The sequence below is a fragment of the Elgaria multicarinata genome, chromosome 6, assembly GCF_023053635.1.
Source record: "Elgaria multicarinata webbii isolate HBS135686 ecotype San Diego chromosome 6, rElgMul1.1.pri, whole genome shotgun sequence".
NCBI lineage: Eukaryota > Metazoa > Chordata > Lepidosauria > Squamata > Anguidae > Elgaria > Elgaria multicarinata.
This window is the reverse complement of record NC_086176.1, coordinates 66,308,239-66,318,516: the sequence shown is the minus strand read 5'-3', so window position 1 is coordinate 66,318,516 and position 10,278 is coordinate 66,308,239. Positions and strand designations below refer to the sequence as shown.

Here is a 10,278-nt window from a genome sequence, read left to right as displayed (position 1 = left end):
ATATTTAAACACTGAGCTATTTCTACTGGACAACTTGAAGCATGCCCAAATCTAACCTCGCCTTTGTACTGTTTCTACACTCCCTTGAAGAGTGACAGTGATAGAATCCAGATACTGAATTCTATCTGTTAGGTTTTGTTGCCTGGCAAGTGATTGAATAATAAATAAATAGTGAAGGTGTTGCTCATTTTACCAATGACACCATGAGTTTCAGCTAAAGTTCTTCTTAAATAAAGTTGTGTTTTTATTTAGGCAAATGCTAAAACTCTTTTTGCTTGCTTCCTCTGTAGTTCACCAGCATCCATGGCTATGGAAGACTTCAAGGATTCTGTGTCTCAGGGGAAACTGACAGATGCTGTGTCAAACATGTGGGAAAAACCACCACAGTTCTTTAGCAATACTTCGCTCAACGTTGGAGTCATAGGAGAGCCAGGCTCTGGGAAGTCCTCCTTGATCAACACCATGTAGGGCCTAACTGTAAACGACCAGGTGATGCTGAGACGGGCATTCAGATGATGACACTAGAGGTCAAGGAGTACCCATATCCGGTGCTCCCAGGGGTCACCCTTTGGGACCTCCTGGGAAAGGGAGCCTCGCCTTTTGGTGAGGACCCTTTTGCTAAGAAGGTAGACTTGAATTGCTTTGATTTCTTCATCATAGTGGGCTTCCAGCATTTTCGGTTCACCCACGCTGAGCTGGTCCATGAGATCCAAAAGATGGGCAAGAGATTTTACTTTGTGCGTACCAAAGCAGACCTAGACCTGGAAGCATCGAGGCGGCAACGACCATCAGAGTACAATAAGGAGAAGATCCTTCTACTCATCAGGAAGGGCTGCAGGGATTGCTTCATTGCATGGAAGATAACTGTTGGTCAAACACTCTATGCAAGCCTTTGATATTGATTGTTAGACTGAGAAGAACCTAGGTTTTAACTATGTTATCGATATGCTTGCTACTATTTCATTGTACTTTTAGTGATCATAACTTGTGTGTACTTAGGAATGTTTGTGATCTGCCTCATCTGCCCTTAGACTGAGCAATAAAATTGTATTCTTTGATACCATAGTTGTATGGTCTAGCTTGAGAGGCATTTCAGGGATCACTACCCATATGCTTTATTCCATGAAGCCCAAAACATTTGGTAAAGATTTTCAAATCTATCACAGATGCACCCATTCAAGTTTGAGAAACAAGCTAGTTGGATGGAGTCAGAAGCAGTTATTTGTCTCAAATGGATCTGAAGAAGGCAAGATCATAAGAAGAGGCCTGCTGGATCAGACCAAGGGTCCATCTAGTCCAGCACTCTGTTCACTCAATAGACAACGAGCTGTTGACCAGGAGCCCACAAGCAGGACACAGGTGCAACAGCACCCTCCCACCCATGTTTCCCACAAACTAGTGAATATATGTTTACTGCCTCTGATACTGGAGGTAGCACACAACCATTTGGGCTAGTAGCCATTGATAGCCTTTGCCTCCCCTTTTAAAGCCATCCAAATTGGTGGCCATCACTACATCTTGCAGTAGTGAGTCCAATAATTTAACTCTGCACTGTGTGAGGAAGTACTTCCTTTTATTTGTCCTGGATCTCCCACCAATCAGCTTCATGGGATGACCCAGTGTTCTAGTATTTTGAGAAAGAGAGAAAAATGTCTCCCTGTCCACATTCTCCAAACCATGCATAATTTTGTACACCTCTATCATGTCTCCCCTTAGCCTCTTTTTCCAAGCTTAAGAATCCCAGTTGATGTAACCTTCCCTCATAGGCAAGATGCTCAAGCCCCTTAATCATTTTAGTTGCCCTTTTCTGCACATGGGCTATAATTTTCTCAATTGAAGAGGTAGAATAACATGACACAATGAGGCAACAACTTTCGTGTGATTTTGAAAATATACTTCCATTGGTACAACCTAACATGGCTTTTGCCCTTGTACAGAGCATTTGATGCTCCTGAGCTGTCAAAGCTTCTCCCCTGCCTGCTCCTCAACACGAGTCTCTGTGGGCTCTTCAATTTCAGATTGCCTCTTGCTGTAATGGATGCCTTGCTGGGCCCCACACCTCCCTCCAGCCCTAGAAGAGACGGCTCAAACTGCCTGAGCATGCCAGCATGCTCCCACGGGTGTTTTCTGGAGGTGCATCTCCTTCTCCCCTGCTTATTCCCTTCCTTCTTTCTCTACTTCACTGTTAATGTTAAAATAAAATCACAATGTCTTGACTCTTGTTTGACAAAATTAAATACTCACACCACTGCGAATGCAAATATAAGTATGAGCCCCTAGCATTGTAATGCCCATCATCTGTAGACAGCAGCTCTCAAGAGAAATATTTATGAGCTTATTTAAATACTAATAAGTTGGTAATCAGGACACAGCAGGATGTCAGAAATATTATATACATGGGGTTTAAGTACAGTGGTGGCCTCTTTTAATCTATTTCGTATTTCATTCAGCAAACTGATGACTCTTTGTGGACTTAAAAATGAAATTTGTAAATTGTATGATATATCTTTTCTAGTGCTGGAAAGCTGATTTCATTGGTCACATCAAATGTTTTTAAATGTAGCAAATTAAATAATCCTTGAATAGATTTGCATTTATTCTGTTCTCTTTATGAATCCTGATTTTAACTGGCTTGCAGTGAACTCTTCCAAGTTTGGGGCTTCTTGTCTTGTAATGAATCTGCACAGGAACTGCTCCACTGACCTCAAAGCCGCCGGCCACCACTGCCTTAGGGGAGCCTATGACAGGGGCCATTCATTAGGCCCCACCCTTCAGGAACATAATTCAGCAGAACACTTGCACCTGTAGACTGTAGGAATGTTTACATTGCAAAATTAAGATAGACATGTACATCGGATCAGAAGGAGGCTATAATTAGAGGATTGACAGTCTCCAAGATGTCTCCAGGGATCCAACTTATCATTGTGGTGAATCAGTATGAAGAGATAGGAAATCTGTATCCATTATGACTGAATTGCTCAGGGATGCTCATCATATGCTCCCAGATTATTGAGAGAGATATGCAGAACTCACTACATTTCTAAACTTTTGAAGTCACATCTCACTTTTTACCAATAAAAAGTGAGGACTTGGTTTGTAATGTGCAACCCAAGTCTACAAATTACTTGCATGCATTGAACAAAATCATTTTCCCCAAAAAGATCCTGATTCTCATATGGCCGCATGACAGAGGAGGGACCATAGTTCAATGGCAGAGCATGTGCTTTGCATGCCAAACGCCCCAGGTTCAATCCCCGGCATCTCCAGTTAAAGGGTTCAGGTGGGAGTTGATGTGGAAGACCTCTGCCTCAGACCCTGGAGATCAACTGCCTGCCAGTGTCAATGGTACTGTGATAGATGGACTAATTCTGTGATCTGCTTCTAATGCTCCTATGAAAAGGCTTCTACCGGACTTGATTGTTTCCCCTGCAACAGACCAACATGGCAACCCCTCTGGCATTAAAATCAGTGGGGCAGAAGTGCTTTTGTTTGGCTGGATTGTGCTATTGTTTTACAAATAATGATAGTTGGCAGAGAACAGCTAAGGACAAAGCATAGGATTATCTGCAGTGGTTATATTTAGGAGAGAGAACCATGGACAGAACTTTGCAAAATTATAGCACTGGGAAGTAAACTAAAAATACAACAATGGCCAGTGTGCAAAATGAATCCTAAATAAAATTGTCCCACATTAAACCTACTAACCACACTAACATGTGGCATAGAGTGGAATGCAGCATTCAGCTGTGGCGCCTATACTATTTATAGCCAGAAGCTATCCTCTGCAGTCCATGGCTAGCATAACAGTCCATGGCTAACATAATACATGTTATAGCCTGATGTGTTGGTTATGCTCTCAAGTTTAGAGCCTAAACTTACAAATTCAGGTGGCTGAAAGAGAGAGCACAGGGTGTGAGCACCCTGTCTGTTTTCTGTTGGTGGTGGGGTTTTTTACATTTTTGCCTAGCGGCCAGTCAGGTTGCTTGGCCGCCCACTCCCACCTGTCCGGGCCCGCATGCTTGGCTCCACTTTGTTTTTGTTTGTCCCTTGAACTGCGCAGCTCTGCAGACCCAAGGAGGCACTTAGCTGGCCCAGCAGCCATTTGGCTCGCAGCACCGCCCCCTCCCCTATCACTGCTGGTGGCAACCCAATCAGTGTTCACCAGTGGCCGGGGACACACCTCTGGTGCAAAGCTGGAAGAGAGGGATAGACAGAAGATACATGTTTGCCCCTCACTGATTTGAAAACGTCGGGGTTAAGTGCCCGACTTTTTTTAAAGCAGGTCTTCGGGGGAATGCCTTGGGAGGGCTCCACGATGGTGGCACCATCATATAGATGACCTGCCACCACTGAGGATCCTGGGGCAAACCCCTCATCAAGACAGGCCCACAGTGAGGGTGTTCCCCCTCCTTGAGTGCATGTCAGGTTGCATGAAATACTGCTGGTCTGGATACAGCTCTATTTATTCAAGAAAAAGAGTCATCACAACCTATAATTTAACACTTTCCAAAACATGTTTGCACAGTGGAGAGGTTTAAAATCTGATCATCTCAGATGCTTTGGAAACTAACATTTTGATTAGTCACGTTTCAGAATTAGTAACAATAATGAAAAATATATGGCAAATGTAACCTACATATAATTATAAGGAATGTTAAATCCCTAAATACCATTGCAGCTGTTTCCACTGACAGTAACTAAGGGAGAAGCCAAATCCAGTTCTCAAATGTACATCAAGAGCCAACTTTCAAATGAGATTCTTACATTTCCTTTGATTGTGTAGTGATGATGATTTTGTCAGCTGCACTGAGCTTTTTCTGTATATGTATATGCATCAGTTTGTGTCTGAGTTAGATAAGCATATATGTTGTAAGTGTGAACAATAAAATGTAAAACACACAAACACACAAATGGGGGGAAAAACAAAACTAGAATTGTTGGAACTTTCTGGACCATTTCATCCAACATTAAACTTAAGAAACTTGCAATCAATGTATTATACAATATTGAGCAGGGGGTATCTGCCCAAACCAGCAATGCCTAAATTGTTTTTAAAAACAACTAAAATATTATTACCTTTTTCCTTGAAGAATACCTAGCAGTGTGAAAAATGCAATTTGTTTCTGATTGAAAGGAAAGAGCAGAATGTAGCCTGCACACAGCAGGCAGGAGAAAAAGTACCATAGTCAAAATGTGACCTCAAAGCAAATAATCAGGAAGCTTTTGTGTTCTCATGATTGCTAAAGGTTTGAGGCCTTCTACAAAGGGTTTTGTAGTTCCCTTTATAGATTTCCCTGCACTTAAACATTTCAAAGCTACTTTGTTCCTCTAAAGAAGCACAACTTATTTTGTGTCACAAACAACCTGGGGACGCTGGGGAAAGTGCCTTATGTTTTGTTCCATTTGGAAATTTCCTCATTGGCCATAACTCCATCATAAGCTGCTTTGAGTCCCTCATCATGGTCGCATTTTGCATCTCTAAAATCATTCTTGGTTTGGAGATGAAAGCAATGCCCCCTGTGAAGCATCAATGAGGGATGATTCAGAAAACCTTGCAAGTGGGTTAAAAGGCGAGTTGGGTGTGAGTGTGCAGCAAAGCGATGGAGCGATTGTTCCTGAAAATACAAGCCTGGCTTCAATGTGAATTTTACCACCAACTCACTCTCAGGAGCCTTCATGATGTATAGCCACAGTGATCTATATAACGGTAACTTCAAGGCTGGAATATTGCAATGCACTTTACACGGACTGCCTGCAAGGTTGGTCCTGAGGCTGCAGCTAGCAGAAAACGCTGCAGATAGACTGCTGAGTGGCACAGACTACCAGGAACATATTACACCAGTTCTGAAGTTCTTGCACTGGCTGCCAATAAGCTTATGAGCCAAGCTCACAGTGATTTTGCTGACATATAAAGCCCTACATAGCTTAGGGCCTGGTTACCTGACGGAGTTCCTTCTCCCTTATGTACCTGTCTTGACATTTAAGACTGAGTCGGAATGCCCTCTTGAAACAGGTGCCCCAATTGTGGAATTCCCTCACCACATGATCAGCACCAGCTAAAGACCTTTTTATTCATTCAGGCTTTTGACTGAATTTGTTTTGCTGCATCAAGTCAACTATTATTTATTTGTTTTACTGTTCTTTGTGGGCTGTTCTTTTGGCTGATCTTGTATGATTTATTTTGTTTTATTGGTTGTACCCCACTTTGGGATCATCTCATAATGAAAAGTGGGTGCTAGGTTTCCCAAATTAATAAATAAAAACAGAAATGGTAATGTATCCACTTACCCTTGGAAAAACCCAGACCTCGGGCGTTCGTTGCATCAATCACATGACCACTTCATTGCCTGTCCACCTGGGGATGACATTTGCTCAGCATTTCAGCATCTTGTGAACTGGTCCACAAGCAGAGCATCTCTGTGTTGTGTCTTTTGCTGGGCTGCACCTTTTCAGTTTGCAGGTGAGGGACTTATTCTTCTTCTTCTTCTTCTTCTTCTTCTTCTTCTTCTTCTTCTTATTATTATTATTATTATTATTATTATTATTATTATTTATATAGCACCATCAATGTACATGGTGCTGTACAGATAACACAGTAAATAGCAAGACCCTGCCGCATAGGCTTACAATCTAATAAGTTGTAGTAAACAATAAAGAGGGAAGGAGAATGCAAACAGGCACAGGGAAGTGTAAACAGGCACCGGGTAGGGTGAAGCTAACAGTATAGAGTCAGAACAAACTCAAAGTTTAAAAGCTATAGGGAAAAGAAAAGTTTTTAGCTGAGTTTTAAAAGCAGTGATTGAGTTTGTAGTTCTCAAGTGTTCTGGAAGAGCGTTCCAGGCGTAAGGGGCAGCAGAAGAAAAAGGACGAAGCCGAGTAAGGGAAGTGGAGGTCCTTGGGCAGGCGAGAAGCATGGCATCAGAGGAGCGGAGAGCACGAGCGGGGCAATAGTGTGAGATGAGAGAGGAGAGATAGGCAGGAGCTAGACCGTGAAAAGCTTTGAAGGTCAGCAGGAGAAGTTTATATTGGATTCTGGAGTGAATTGGAAGCCAATGAAGAGATTTCAGAAGTGGAGTGACCTGGTCAGAGCGGCGGGCCAAGAAGATGATCTTAGCGACAGAGTGGTGGACAGAGACCAGCGGACTGATGTGAGACGAAGGAAGGCCAGAGAGAAGGAGGTTGCAGTAGTCCAACCGAGAGATAACCAGTGTGTGAACGAGAGTCTTGGCAGAAGAGACAGACTTGAATGTTTCTCCATAGCAGACATGTCCCAGTTCATATATCGCAAACTAGTATAGCATGAGAAGGGTTGTAGTCCATTCGTCTCCCTGGAATACGAGTTTGGGGTTTGTAGGGAGGTATTTTGTTTTCTTTTAATATGAGGATGCACTCCTTCACCTGCAGTCTGAAATGGTACAGTTCAGGCAAAGCTTTGCCACGTGGTCTAACCATTTGGTTTCTGATAGCAAAGATAACTTGAAGATGAAATAACAATTGTTTTGCCCTTCTAAGAAACAATGTCTTAAATCCAGGCCACAGATTAGTATTCAAGAAATCTCCAGAAATAGACACACTGCTGTCTCTGCTTGTGCACTGGCACCTGTTTAATTCAGTCTATTGACTCCTGTGGAGAGTATCTTGGAAGCAGAGCTTACACACCGGAGAAGGGTATTATTAGACACACACACATACACACACACTCGTGTGCTGTCTATTATTTGGTATTGTAATGGCAAAAGAGACATCTCTCTGCTAGATCCCATTTTGGGCAAGGTTCCATTTCCTTCCAGAGCCCTGCATCAGGGGGAAGGCTGTCATTTTCAACTTTCCCCAGTGAAGTATAGCTTTAAGTAATATCATAAGTTGTTGTTATTATTATTATTATTATTATTATTATTATTATTATTATTTATTGCATTTTTATACCGCCCAACAGCCGAAGCTCCTTGGGCGGTTCACAAAAACTAAAACAATTCAAAGTGTAAAACAAACAGTATAAAAACATGAGATAAAATACACGTTAAAACGAATTAAAACATACCATACATGATTAAAACATCCTGAAAACATTCTAAAATTTCACTGGATAGGCCTGCCGGAATAGATCAGTCTTTATTGCTTTTAAGTTGATGAATCTCCTCCGGCAGGCCGTTCCACAGTCTGGGAGCAGCAGAAGAGAAGGTCCTCTGGGTAACAGTTGTTAATCTAGTTTTTGCTAGCTGAAGTGGATTCTTCCCAGAGGACCTGAGTGTGCGGGGCGGATTGTACGGGAGAAGGCGATCCCGCAGGTAGCCTGGACCCAAACCATGTAGGGCTTTAAAGGTAATAACCAACACTTTGTACTTCACCCGGAAACTAATCAGCAGCCAGTGAAGAGATTTTAAAACTGGTGTAATGTGGTCACCCCTAGGTGTACCAGTGACCAGCCTGGCTGTGATATTTTGGACTAATTGAAGTTTCCAGACTAGGCACAGAGATAGCCCCATGTAGAGCACATTACAGAAGTCAAGCCTCGAAGTTACCAGTGCGTGCACTACCGTCTTTAGGTCTTCCAACTCTAGGGAGGGGCACAGCTGGTGTATCAGCCGAAGCTGATAGTAGGCACTCCTGGCCATCGCATCTATCTGGGCTGTCATTTGGAGCGACGGATCCAGAAGCACCCCCAAGCTGCGAACACAGTCTTTCGGGGGAGTGTAACCCCATCCAGAACCGGTTGACACACCTCCAAACCTAGGTTGTGGCCTTTGACAGCGAGCACCTCCATCTTGTCTGGATTCAGTTTCAGTTTGTTTTTCCTCATCCAGCCCATTACCGCCTCCAAGCATTCATTCAGAGGAGACACACTATCCTTAGCTGACGCTGTTATTGAAGGCATAGAGAAATATATTTGGGTGTCATCAGCATACTGATAGCACCTCGCCCCATGCCTCTGGATGATCTCTCCCAGCGGTTTCATGTAAATATTAAATAGCATTGGGGAAAGGATGGCACCTTGTGGTAAACCACACAGCAGCTCCTTCTTTGAGGAGCAGCTATCCACAAGCATCACCATCTGGAACCTGCCCGAGAGGTAGGACTGGAACCACCGAAGGACAGTGCCTCCAATTCCCAATCCCCTCAGGTGATCCAGAAGGATACCATGGCCAATGGTATCGAAAGCCGCTGAGAGGTCCAAGAGTACCAGCAGGGACACACTCCCCCTGTCAATACTCAGGCGTAGATCATCTGCTAAGGCGACCATGGCGGTCTCAACTCCGTATTCTGCTCTAAAGCCAGTTTGAAATGGGTCTAGAAAATCTGTGTCATCCAAAACTGCTTGGAGTTGGTGAGCAACCGCCCTCTCGATCACCTTGCCCAGAAATGGAAGATTTGATACTGGTCGATAGTTGTTATGATCCAGAGGGATATCTACTAAATTTACTCCAAGGCTATGAAAGACTAAGATAGGGATGGGCAACTTGTAGCCTTCCTGATGTTGTGGCCTACAACTGCTGGTGTGGGCTCATGGGCATTCTGCACCAGTCACTTGGAGGGCCACAAGTTGCCCACCCCTGGACTAAGACATTGCCCTGGGACTGTAGAACTGAAAGGAAGCATTGGCTAGGGGGCCACTGGGAGATTGTGCCCCCTATTTCCTAGGCAGAACAGCATGGCAATGGGGAGAACAAACAGAGCCCCATCCATTGGCCACAAAAGGAGCAGCCGCAGGAAGAAATGTTGAACCCCTGCCATTCTGCTCAAAACCTTCAGGTTTTGTAGGGTTTTGGAAACTGTTAGAGATCATCGTAGGAAAAGTAGATATACCATGGCAACTATGGCTCTCAACATTTGCAGGGGGAAAGAGATATTTCTATCCCTAGCCTAACAGTGCATACTGATCCTTTGAAGGAAACTGACTGTGCTGACATGATTCTTTCTCAAATAATTCTCGAGGAAATCTGATGCAGTCAGCATTAATAACCGTGTCAACTACTTTAAGAAAGGTTCTGTGCAGTTAAAAAGGAAGCATATTATTCACAATGGCAATGTTGCCATCTCCTGCACTTTTTTAAAAAAAATCATAGGGCTTGATGACATGGCCTCTGGCATCTTATGGGTAGCTAAAACAACTTTTTAAAAACTGGGACAAAATCCACTGGAAAGATCTCCCACACAACTCATATTGAAATTAACAAACGTTGAGCAAAATTCCTCTTTTGTGTATATTTCTTAATGCTAAGTTTAGTGTATAGTCAGTGTAGAGCAAATAGTGCAATACTATATTGTTACACATACAGA

The 10,278-nt window shown here is 43.2% G+C and overlaps 1 pseudogene; it reads left to right on the top strand.

The window, feature by feature from the left end:
* Positions 1-303: 303 nt before the first annotated feature.
* LOC134400434 (interferon-inducible GTPase 5-like) lies at positions 304-896 on the top strand (annotated as a pseudogene).
* Positions 897-10,278: the final 9,382 nt, after the last annotated feature.